The sequence below is a fragment of the Mirounga leonina genome, unplaced genomic scaffold, assembly GCF_011800145.1.
Source record: "Mirounga leonina isolate KUSES-001 unplaced genomic scaffold, KU_Mleo_1.0 Mir_53, whole genome shotgun sequence".
NCBI lineage: Eukaryota > Metazoa > Chordata > Mammalia > Carnivora > Phocidae > Mirounga > Mirounga leonina.
In genome coordinates, this window is record NW_023270807.1 from 73,524,410 (window position 1) to 73,537,009 (window position 12,600).

The following is a 12,600-nucleotide window of genomic DNA, read 5'->3' on the forward strand; positions in this document are numbered from 1 at the left end:
TACTTTTATGATGTTTTTGTTTTGTTTTGTTTTGACTTGATTAACAAAAGGACTGAAAAAGATAAGTACAGGGAGAGATTTTTCTGAGTTAAGTGGGCAAAAGTTTGAATGAGAGAGTGATTTATTACAGAGGACATGTATGTCCTTGGCTGTGTGACCATGGGTGATAATTTATCTATCTTCTACATCTCTCATTCTTCATCAGTAACATTGCTATGGCTCTTAGATTAAATGATATAACTAATGTGTTTGGCACAATAGGCATTTGAGAAATTTAATTCAATTTTTCTCCTTCCCTATAAAAGGAATTAATGTCTGGGGTAGTCAAAGAACAGTGTCTAGAGGATTCTTAAAAGGAAGAACCAGAAAAATGTAGTAAGCAAGAAGTTTAGGATTATGTGGTTCTTCACATGGTTGTCACTTTTCAACTTTTGTCCTCCATTTAAGTAATATCCATTAGAGGTGTTGGGGGAACAGCCTCAGGTTTGGTAGGCAGCGGATCCTATGCGTGTCTCCACTCTTTATATAAATAGGACCAAAAATTTGCCAGCTAACCAACTTTATAGTTCTTTAAGCCTTTAGAAAATGTTTATGATGGCAAAGTCTCAAAGTGAGGAGAATGATATTACTGCTCAGTGCTTGAAGAATAAGGAAACCAAGGATTCAGGGCAAAAAGGCTAGGCAAGCCATGTCAACAATGACCTTTAGGAGCTCTTGTATCTGAAATGTTTGAAATTTATGACTTGAGGCAAGTATATTATTTCAACTGAGTGAAATGAAAGGAAAAAGTTTCTTTCTATGACCAGAGAAAAATATAAAATATTTCCTTAGTTTTTAGTTCATTAGATACATTTAAAAAAAATCACTTTTTCTTAAAAAAATGTTTCCCTCTTCATACTTCATTCTCTGTCCCATAAAAGATCATACACTTTTCCAGAAAAACCAAATAAACTCAGAAGAGTTATAAGACATTATTCTGCCCAACTGAAAATTTTTTCATGAAATAAAATGAAATGAAACCACATGTGCCCGTGCCTGTTTTGGAGGAATGATCTACAACTATGACACGACAGCATTTGGTTTCCCAATTTCATTGCAAAATAATTGTGCTGTTTGCACTACATACTCAGACTTTCATATTGTCCTTCAAGGTAGAACTTTGTCGTAGCCCTGGGTTTCTATAAATGGATAGGAATTCACCTATGGTTCTTTGTCCACTGAACTTATTTTTCAAGTTCACTTGGAGAATTCTTCTGCAATATATAGCTTCATTATGGGCTAAGGTAAAAGCAGATCTGTGTTGCAGATCGTATCTGAACAAATTGCATCTACTAAATGTGTAACTGGTAGTCTATTTATTTAGTACAATTAATACTGGTCTTGGCTGTGGGAATGAGAGGGACATGTTGAAATTAACATAGGAAAAGTGAAGCGAAGAATTCCAAACCTGTGACCCATATATCCGGTAGACTTAATAGTCTGGAACTGGCAGATCGAGTTTCTACAAATTACTACGCTTAAAATGTGTTGAGTTTGAGATACTTAAACTGGCTCTTAGATTATAAATAGTTTTTGAACATCCACTGAGATTGTTAGGTTTTCCAGTTTCTCCCAAATATTAAATGGGTATTATGTCTTCCACTATTATGATACTATCATAGATTGAACAGTAATGAACAAGAAATGAAATATCAGGTGCCTAAACTTTTTAAACATTTTATATTCTTTATTTTTCCCAGTTTCAACAAATAGCAATTTATAGGTAATCTGTTTCACTTACAACCTCATCTAGTGCCTTCCCCAACCCCACTTCTAATATTTCAAACTATAGTTGACCATTTCACTCATATTTCTTAAAAACTTAACCATTATCATCAAACCAAAGATTAACTCCTTAAAATAAAAAATCCAGTTGGTTCATTTTAAACCAAGATCTTTCGATATATTCCATGTGGTTGCTCTTTTTCTTAATTTCTTTAAGTCTTTAAACATAGTTTACTTTGAAGGCAGAGCCTGCACTTTTTTGATGGATTGAATGTGTAGTGTGTAAGAGAAATCAAGGTTGAATGTTGTATTTTGCCTGAGAAATCAGAAGGTTGGAGTTTCTATCAAGTGAGATGGGGAAAACTGCAGGAAGTGGGGGTGAGGAGAGGGGAACCCTGATAAGTTACTCTAGCATGGTAACATATTTAAAATGTGACCCATGGAATTAGGAGACTATGGAAAGGTTATCAGTTTCTAAAAATATCAAGGACTAGCATACGGGAATAAATAGCTGAGGTCGGGTAGAGAGTAAGATTGAGAGGATCCTGAACACAAATTAAACTTACTAAGGCTTATCACTTTGTTCCTCTCCTTAGCTGCCTTTTCACAAAAAGTTACTGGTATCCAGACAAGTGACTCAAACACACTGACCTCACAAATATTCAAATCCATGACTCTGCAAAGTTAGACACCTTTAGGACCGCCCCCAAAAGTTCCTCATCCAATGGTGATCAGCCACATGGTGTGGCCTATTACTGGTACCATATTCCTCTTGCTGAAATACCCTTAATAATTCCTTCAAAAAACTAAATTCAAACCACTTCTCTCATGAAGTTTTACTAGAAAAGACTCCTGTTCTCTTCTTTCTGTTACTGTTCTTGGCACACTACAATTTACTTCTGAATGGTTTACTTGCCAAATAGTTGGAAAGAATATTGGTTTAAGAAAAAGCCCCAAATCAATACAGCTGTTATTGCATCTTTAAAATATCACAAATAAGTCTGAAAAATCATCCGGCATCTTGCTGTTTCCATAGCTGGATAACTTAGATCTTACTCCTCAGCCTACTGAACTGTTCCTTTTTCAGAAACAAAGACACTATCCCCAAAATTTCTGATATCCTTGTTTTTAACTGTTGTGGCTAGCTGAATCAAAGCAGCTGAGTTTGATACAAGTTCAATGTCATTCCCTTCAAGCATTAAACTCATCTTTCTGGGCTTGAGATACTGAACAAGCAACACCTGGCCTCATCCAAACCCTGTGGATGTATTTTTCACCCAAGAAATCTTGGATTTCAACAAGAGAACCATTCTCCTGAGTAACAACATTGATGGGGAAGTGAGCACACACAAACCTCATCTTGTAATGGGAGCCCAGTGTAACACCCTTGACCATGTTCTGTATATGACTACAGATAGTGTGAACAGTAGCCAGTTCTTTTCTATTTCCCACCATTTGTCAACTTGGAGCCTCTTCTTTATCTTTCCAAGGAGACTGAGTTCTACATTGATGTGACTGGAGTCCCTTTGCAGAGTTCCTCCAGGGCCCTTCACGATAACAGTGCGTCTCTTCAGAGTGATGTCAACATTTTCTGGAATGTCAACAGTCTAATTGCTGAGAATGGTCTTTATTCTCGTAGTAGATGCGACAAAGAGAGCCCATTTTATAGTCTCAATATTAAAATCCACATATATCTCTGGGGTGCCTGGGTGGCTCAGTTGGTTAAGCAGCTGCCTTCGGCTCAGGTCATGATCCCAGGATCCTGGGATCAAACCCTGCATCGGGCTCCCTGCTCATTGGAGAGCCTGCTTCTCCCTCTCCCTTTGCCTGCCACTCTGCCCACTTGTGCTCTCTCTCTATCTCTCTGTCAAATAAATAAATAAAATCTTTTAAAAAAAATAAAATCCACATATATCTCTATCAAGAATTTAATTTCAATATTCTTAAAAGTAAGTAGCCATTATAAGGAATTTAGTTTACTTAAGTAATCCTAGAGCTAATTTCATTATTTCATAGGTGTTCATAAGGTAGAATAAATTACTGTAAGAATAAAGTTAGGAAATGTAAATTTGTAAAACTTTTTCAGTTAACTAATAGGCTATATATAATGTTCCATTAAGTACATTAAAAAATTTTTTTTTAAGATTTTATTTATTTATTTGACAGAGAGAGACAGCGAGAGAGGGAACACAAGCAGGGGGAGTGAGAGAGGGAGAAGCAGGCCCCCCGCAGAGCAAGGAGCCTGATGTGGGGCTCGATCCCAGCACCCTGGGATCACGACCTGAGCCAAAGGCAGATGCTTAACAACTGAGCCACCCAGACGCCCCCCCATTAAGCACATTTTATTAAGTGTATTTGGCATCATCATTTCCCTCTCCTTGAAAAAAGTGTTTTAAATTCACATACACGGCTGGTGGAATGAAAATGGTGCAGCTGCTTTGGAAAATAGTCTGGCAGTTTTTTAAAAGGGTAAATATAGAGTTACCAAATGAACCAGCAATTCCAGTGCTAAGTATATACCTAAGAGAAGTGAAAATATCTGTGTACATAAAAATCTGACCATGACTGTTCATATAACACTATTCATAATACATAGCATTATTTATAATAGCCAAGGGTAGAAACAAAATAAATGTCCATCAACTGATAAAATATGGTATATCCATACAATGAAATATGATTTAGCAATAAAAAAGAATGAAGTACTGACACAAACTGCAACATGGAAGAACCTTGAAAACTTTATGCTAAGTTAAAGATTGCAGGCTGCATATGCTATGGTTCCATTTATAGAAATGTCTAGAATAGGTAATCTATAGGGACAGAAAGTAAATTAGTGATTGTCTTGAGCTAGGGTGCTGGGGGAGTGGAAGGTCACAACTAAAGGGTACAAGATTTCTTTTGGGGGATGATAAAAATGTTCTAAAATTAATTGTCATGACAGTTGCATGGCTCTGTAAATATGTTTAAAAATATTGAATTGTACACTCTGGGTGATTTTTATGGTATGTGAATTATATTTGAATAAAGCTATTACAAAAAGAATGTTTTCCTTTCAGAACTAGTTTACAAAAAATCTTTCTCAAGAACCATGGAATGTCTTAAGCAATAAATAAATAAATAAAGCTGACATCATACTAAATTGTATTATTAAATATTTAAGCTGGAAAAGTAGGAAGTAGAGAGTATAAAGTCAAGAAACATTTTCAAGACGACAGAGGAAAACACTAGAATTTCTCAGCTTGAGAAATACATACTTTTATTGAGAAGTCAAACCAAGGGAATGTTTTTAAGTTATGAATCACTTCTATACTCCACACTCTTTCCTATTAAGTAAAACATAGACAAGTAATAGCATTCATATTTTTTGATGTGTGGAAAGTTACTATTAAGTTAACTGTACCTCACAGCACTATAGTGAAAAAAATGTTTCCAGGAAAAGTTAACTTGCTCAGAGTAGGCAGCTTAAACTAAGCAAAATGATGCAGGGGCAGCAGAGTTAGATTAAAAATCAGAAGATCTATTTTTAAAACTAGCTCTCATTTCTGTGGATTAAACATTGAGTCTCAATTTCTTCTGTAAAATCATGCGGACTCCTAATTGAAAGGGCTGTTGTGAAGATCAAATTATATGTTGTATGCATATCAGAAAATGCTCTACAAGTATAAGGTATTATAACAACTATTAATAATCAATAATATTAATTATTATGTCATATTAGTTAAATATTTGTTATTAATTCAATATTACATTATATTAATTAAATTCAATAAAGTATTATGTGTATTAAAATAATATTAATTATTAATATAATAGTATTTTATTAATATTAGTTAATTATTATTAAGTACTTGAAGAACCTAGTATCAGAATTCTAATACAATAATCACTACTGGGAAGACCAGAGAGATAGAATTCGTATCTATCTATTCTATCTACCTACCTGTCATCACCAATATCTTTAAATGAAAAATATTTTGAAGAATTGACTATTCTATTTTGTAAAGAAATTATGGATATTTAATAGGACATATTATCAAATTCATAGCAGAATCTATATATGACTATTCTATGTTCAGTTAATCCTACCAAAATAAAAACCATTATCCTGCATGCCTTCAAGAAATAATAAAAACCAGGACATCCTGAGAAATTTTCTATTTTTCTCCTTTCTTATAGTATTCATACTCCCATTAAACTTACATTTTTTCCTCTTTAATTGATTTTGTTTTTTGTATTTCTACAATTTTATATTCTTATCACAAATATAATACATATTTACTATAGAAAATTTAGGAGATATGGACCAACAAAAAACTGAAAAGTCTTACAACGACAGTGTGTACATTTTGCATAAGGCGGCAGAGTTATGCTCTCTTTCAGTATGTTCAAATACACATTTTTTTTTTCTGGTTTGCCTCCCTTCTCCTCTGTCCTGCCTTTAAAAACTTTATTTGTGGTGAGTGATATATCTCTTTCCCACTTGACCTTGAAGGCAGATGTGTAATGCTTTTGTTAAATCCCTAAATTTTCTCATTTAAAAACATGGAAACAAATGGGAAATGGAAGAGGTTTTATCACTGATTCTCTCTTTCTGGTCACTACAGTTTTCTGTTTATGCTGACCACCTATTTCTTTACTTTCTCTTGATGCCAAATCATCAAAATGCGGTAACTTTTAATTTAGTACAGAGATGTGTTTTTGTAAAAATTTGGGGAAAAAAATGAAGGAAAAAAAGAAACCAATTCTTCCCTCCTCATAGACAATCATATTTAGTATATTTTATATCTTCCTCATCATTAAAAAACATACACATAAAGGCAAAAAATTTTTAAACACATAAATGTAAAATAGCTAAACATTCAGGTGCAATTTCTTTTTCAAGCTACAGAAATATGGCATGTGGAAAGGATTATCTGAACTAGTCAAAGAGGACTTTTCTCAGCATTGGCTGCCTCTTCTACTCTTCTTCGTAGATTCAAATTATCCAAACCCTGTTTGGTTGATTAGAAGATGTAGTTACTTTCCAGTTTGGGTTATGATTTGCTTTCCTCTTTGTTTGGAAGTTTTTAGTTCAATTTAAAACAGGGTTGCTGGCTTTTTTTTTTTTTTTTTTTTTTGGCTGTTGTTTTGTTTTGTCTTACCCCTCTCATGCTATCTATGGTTAAAAGAAACTAGCTCATTGGTTCTTTCCATCTCTCAAAGTAGACTTTGTTGTCATTAATTTCCTTCTTCAGTGTTACTGATCTCTCTAAAAAATAAAGATGCAATTCTGGGCACTGCTCTGCAACTGCCTTTCAAGACATTTTGGTGACCAATCTTAAGGAAAGACAGAGTCCTTTGTCATATCCTAAGTGCCTCCCTGTTTTATGCATTACCTGTAGCCAAATAAGGGACTTGGAAATTTGAAATGCAAACGTAAAATTGCAGCAGCTTTCAGATCTAGTTCAGGAGAAACTGAACACAGAAACAATGTGTTCAAATTGGGATACAAAGTAAATGGAACTCATTATTTTTATTTATTCTCATTTCCTTCATTTAGTACAGGAAGAAGTGATGATGTAAAACTGTTTTTGAAATAAATGTGTGTGGGGTGTGTGTGTGTGTGTGTGTGTGTGTACATGTGCATCTGTGTGTCTGTGTATCTCAAAGATGTTTAGGCCAAAACTTCATTTCTAGCTCCTAAACTTATTACAGCATTCTTTTTTTTGTTTTTAAGATTTTATTTATTTGAGAGAGAGAGAGAACAAGTGGGGGGCAGAGGCAGATGGAGAGGGAGAAGCAGGCTCCCCACTGAACAGGGAGCCCGATGAGGGACTCGATTCTAGGACCCTGAGATCATGGCCTGAGCCGAAGGCAGACACTTAACAAACTGAGCAACCCAGGTGCCCCTACAACATTCTTCTTTAAAAAGATAATTTTTCATTTGCCCTTTGCCCCCCACCTGCTTAGATTCTGTGATTCATAATTTTGATAAATATTTTGCCAATATCCTAAACTTTTTGTCCCTCTGTCTTTTTGTCACATTTCTCTGGCAAAAACCTCGATCCCTGAGGAACACAAACATCTACTTTTTCAGTGCCTATGCCCCAGCTGCCAGGCCTTGGTAGGAAAAGTACAGTATGGCAGATTGATTGCACCAGAATCCATATCCAACTTCAAGTGGGCCTCAGGACTGCCCTTCAAGCCTCCCGCATCTATTTGGTTCATTTACTCTCCCACCCAACACAACACTTTCAGACCTTCCCCATTTTCTCCTACTCTCTCTAGCCCGGTAATTCCCAATCAGGGACGATTTTGCCCCCAATCCCAGCCCCTAGCAGACATTTGGCAATGTCTGAAGACAGTTTGGATTGTCACAGCTGGAAGGACCGGGGTGGGGTAGGGCTGCTCAAAATCCAATAATACACAGGAAAGACCTATATAATACAGAATGGTCTGGTCCAAAATGTCAATAATGTGGAGGCTGAAAAACTCAACTCTAGCACCTTCATGCTCAGCAGATGCTATTCTTCCTTTACAGAGAAAATAGCAGGCAACTTTTGAGAACTCCCTTATCTTTTCTATTTCAGACTCAAAATATACATCTCTGCACAGGGTCTCCCCCCTCATTACAATAGAGGGACTATCTCCTCCAGGCTGAGACTAACCCGCCGCCTGTGCTTTGGACTTCAAAGCCTCTCACTTTCTCTGTAACATTATACTATTTATTATTTCTCTTGCGTGTATTAGATCTCGCCTTCTATATTCTTCCTTTTTGATTTTAAGCACAAAAGTTTCTTCAACTAAACAGACCCCAAAAACCCCACAAAGAACAAACCCCTCCCCTCCCTTCAGGTACTGCCCTGTCCTACTCTCTCTTTACAGCCACATTTCTTCAAGTAGTTGTTAATGACACCAGCGGTCTACAATCCTCACCTCCCACTCATTGCTCAACCTACTCCAGTCTGGCTTCTAGCCTTGTCACACCAAGAAAACAAGCTCTACTGAAGGTCACCGATGTCCTCCACATCATAGATTCCTGAGATAATTTTAAATTTTCATTTGACTTCACCTCTTAGTAGCATTCGCCGATGTTTATCATTCCGTGCTTTTTGAAACATTCTTCCCTTGATTTCTGTGACACAACAATCTCTTGGTTTTCAATATCTCTGATCAATTCTTTTGTTTCTTGCTTATTCATCCTCTTCTTGACCTTTAAATGTAGGCATGTCCTTAAGGCTCAGTACTGGAACTTTATGTCTTCTTAATCTTCATTGTCTTCCTAATGCATGTCATTCAGAATCATTGTTTCATTTAACATACATATGCAAGATATATTTTTTTAAGATTTTATTTATTTATTTGAGGGAGAGAGTACATGAGAGTGCACAAGTTAGAGAGAGATTGAGAGAGAGAGAGAGAGAGCACGATCAGGGGTGGAAGGAAGGGCAGAGGGAAAGGGAGAAGCAGGGCCCCTGTTGAGCAGAAAGCCGGATGGGGGGCTGGATCCCAGGACCCTGAGATCATGACCTGAGCCAAAGGCAGACCCTTAACTGACTGAGCCACTCAGGCATCCCAATATACAAGATATTTTCAAATTAATACTTCTGGTCCAGGCCTCTCACAGGTTTTAGATCTGTAGACCTAGTTCCCTGCTTCTTTTTCATATGTCTCGAAACATTTCAATCTCAACATATCTCTAATTGACATCTGCCTCTTTTCTTAGACTCTCTTCCTTCCAACATTGCCTTTCCAGTTTTGGTGAGACTCCTCAGTCTTGAGAAGAGGAAATTCTCAACCTCCCACTGCTGAATCTAGAAGAGCCTGGTCCTCATCCTCTCCAATGTCAAGGCAGCCAGTTCATAGCACCTGATCAAGGCTTTTCCTACAGCTTCTTTGCCTTTCAATCAGTTACTTGAAACTGATTGTTAACTGATTGTGTAACTAATAAGTAACACCTACATTATGTTATGATTTTTTTTTTTATCCCAAGCTTAGATGGCAATAATGGTATTCTGCTGCAGTGGTTTTGATGTTCTGGCCAGAATATTCCTCCTAAAATATGTTTATGATCCCCTGTGGCTCTGAGACCTCCAGAATGACCTCAGTTCTTGTTGATTTCCCAAGCCTGACTGGGGTCTGAAAAGTAGGGATTGCTTTTGAAGACAAGAGTACTTACTTGGGAGGGGTCTGAGGAGTGTTTCCCTATGCCCTCATCCAAATCCTTTTGGTACCACTTGTTCACAATCTTATTGTCATGTGAGAACTAGATAGATGGACATTAAACTGTGACAACCCCAAAAGAATTCATGCTGGGAGGGGTGAAAGTCTGATTTTGGCTGAGGTTTTGCCAGAGATGAACTGTTTTTTCAGTCAGAATGGGAATAGTCACTTCCAGAACAGTCACTAGATGTTCCCAGGTTTTAGTTCATACCGTGGCACAAATATTTAGGTATTTGAATTCAATTCTCTTTTTTTAAAGATTTCTAACGCTATTAACAACACTAACTTCTACCCATAGTCACTGACCTGGTCAAATCCTTCACTGGTGGTGGCAGCAATGTCCCCTCAGGTTTTACCCCTATTGGGTACCAGAGTGCAGGTGACCAAAGATGATAATTTAATTACTTTTTGGTCACTGTATACCATGAACTTCCAAATGATCTTCCTATAACATCAAGGACGCTTTCATGCTTTTCCGTAACACCCTACTTGCTGGTTCTAAATTCTTTGATTTTATAAGATGCTTTTGATTAAAAATAACAGAAAGCATTACTGGTCTCCTTCAGCCAGCAATAAAAGGGCAAGGGAAGGATTTATTAGAAGGATGCATAGAGTTTATGGAATCAACATGTGACTATTATTCCCTCAAATGAGACCGTTATGCTGCTAGACGGAATCAGAATTATTTGCAGACTTGTATTCAGAGTTAGAACACAGAAAGCCCCAGGACACCAATTATAAAAGTGAAATCCAGAAAGAGAAGGCTTAGACATCAAAATATTGGAGGACTTTACCAAATCACATCAGCAGTAATTTGGAGAACACATATAATAATAGAATTTTAGTGTATATGACCAAAGATGGAGAAACAATTTTAGATTAGGCTGAATATAGTTATTGATATGAGTTCATTTTTAGGAAATTCCTAATTCCTGATACTGTGTGATGGAAAGAAGTTGCCCTGGGTAACACTAAACTAGACTTACAAATGAACTTGAGATGTCAGAAATGTCTTAGAATAATGTAGAGAAAATAATTCAAATAATTGGGAGATTGGAATACTGGGTTTGATTTATCATAGGTGTCCTGTTCACCTGGCCATTAAGTACATTCCTCAAGCAGTCCTAGAAGACATTCCATTTACTAGGGTTTGGAGACATCTGTTGTGATTGAAGCTCTGGCATATTACAAAAGGGGTGTAGTGGCTGTTCTTTAGAGGCTGTGGGAGAAGGTAAAATAAAAATGGGTTTCCTGATTTCAGTAGGAACAGTGAGTCCCTAAGATGGTAGAAGCCAGACAGGTCACTCACCACTGGAGGAATGATGGGCCTGTTACTATAATGGCAGCAAGGTGTGAAATGGGGGTGACTATAGGCATCTTTGCCAATTGACTAATCCATCACAGAATCCTTGGGGTTCAAATAGAAGAACAGTCCCTTAAGATCACATTTTATTTCTCCAGCCAAAAACTACTGGTCTGGCGAAGAGTTCTTTTCCCTATACTCTATACTAGAGTATAATATATATGGCTTATCAATAATGGTTAATCCTAAAATTTAGCTTTCAGGGTAAAGATATATATATCACAATGAAACTAGAGGAGGAAAAGACATTACCTGGAGTTCATAGACTTATAACTGGATAGAGTAATGAGAGACTTGGGATTATCTTCATTTGGAAAAGAAGTGTGTTTGTGGCATAAGTAACACCTACATTATGTTAGGAGGAACAGTCTTTGGGAAGTGTAATTTTGGGAAGTAGTATATGAGTGAATGTTGGTCTGCCAAAGATGTGGACCATTGTGTACATTTTTTAGTTTATTTCTGACTTTCTAGCATTTTACCACATTCCTATTGGGGCAGTCCTCAGAGAATACAGTCTTGGGAAGGATAAGTGCTCCACCTCCCACTAATAACATTGAAGATGTCAGTTCCTCTCTTTCCCTGCTCTTGGAAGACCAAACTTAGGCATATGACTTAGTGAATTAGACACTGCTACCTTGGAGTGTAAATTTGAAAATGGAGCACATACATGAAGATAGGATGAGGATTCATGTTTGGTTATGGTGGCATGGTTCTTACAATGTCAGGGGTATTCTGGGCAGATGATTCTTGTCAAAAGACACTTCTTATTACCACTGATTCCTGGACTTCGGGACCTGGTTTGATTCCTGTCTGGTTTCCGGGTCTTGTGCTCCAGCAGCCTTTGATTTGGTGAGTTCATAACAGCATTTCTTCTCCATTTCTTTGCACTTACATAGTCAGAGTTCACTTATATAACTTTCATATGTTGGTTGTATCTTAATAGACACAGGACTTAAATGCTCAGTGAATGGCAACATCATTTATCTAGTTGAACAAGTAAAAAATCCAGGGTAAATGTTTGACAATCCCTCTCCCTCCACTCCACATCTAATCCACCACTAAATTTTATTGATTTTCCTTCCCAAATATCCCTTGAGTCTATCCACATCTCTCCAGCTTTATCACCATCAACATCAACACCCTAGCCTAAGCTACCACTATATCTCACTGGGACTATAACAACCTACTTGGTCTCCCAGAACTTTTCCCCTCCTCTAACCCATTCTTTTCTAACTGTAAAATCTGATCATGTGGGGAGCCTGGGTGGC

General features: G+C 36.9%; 1 pseudogene; it reads right to left on the minus strand.

The window, feature by feature from the left end:
* Positions 1-2,828: 2,828 nt before the first annotated feature.
* On the minus strand, positions 2,829-12,191 carry LOC118001356 (annotated as a pseudogene).
* Between the last annotated feature and the right edge of the window lie 409 nt (positions 12,192-12,600).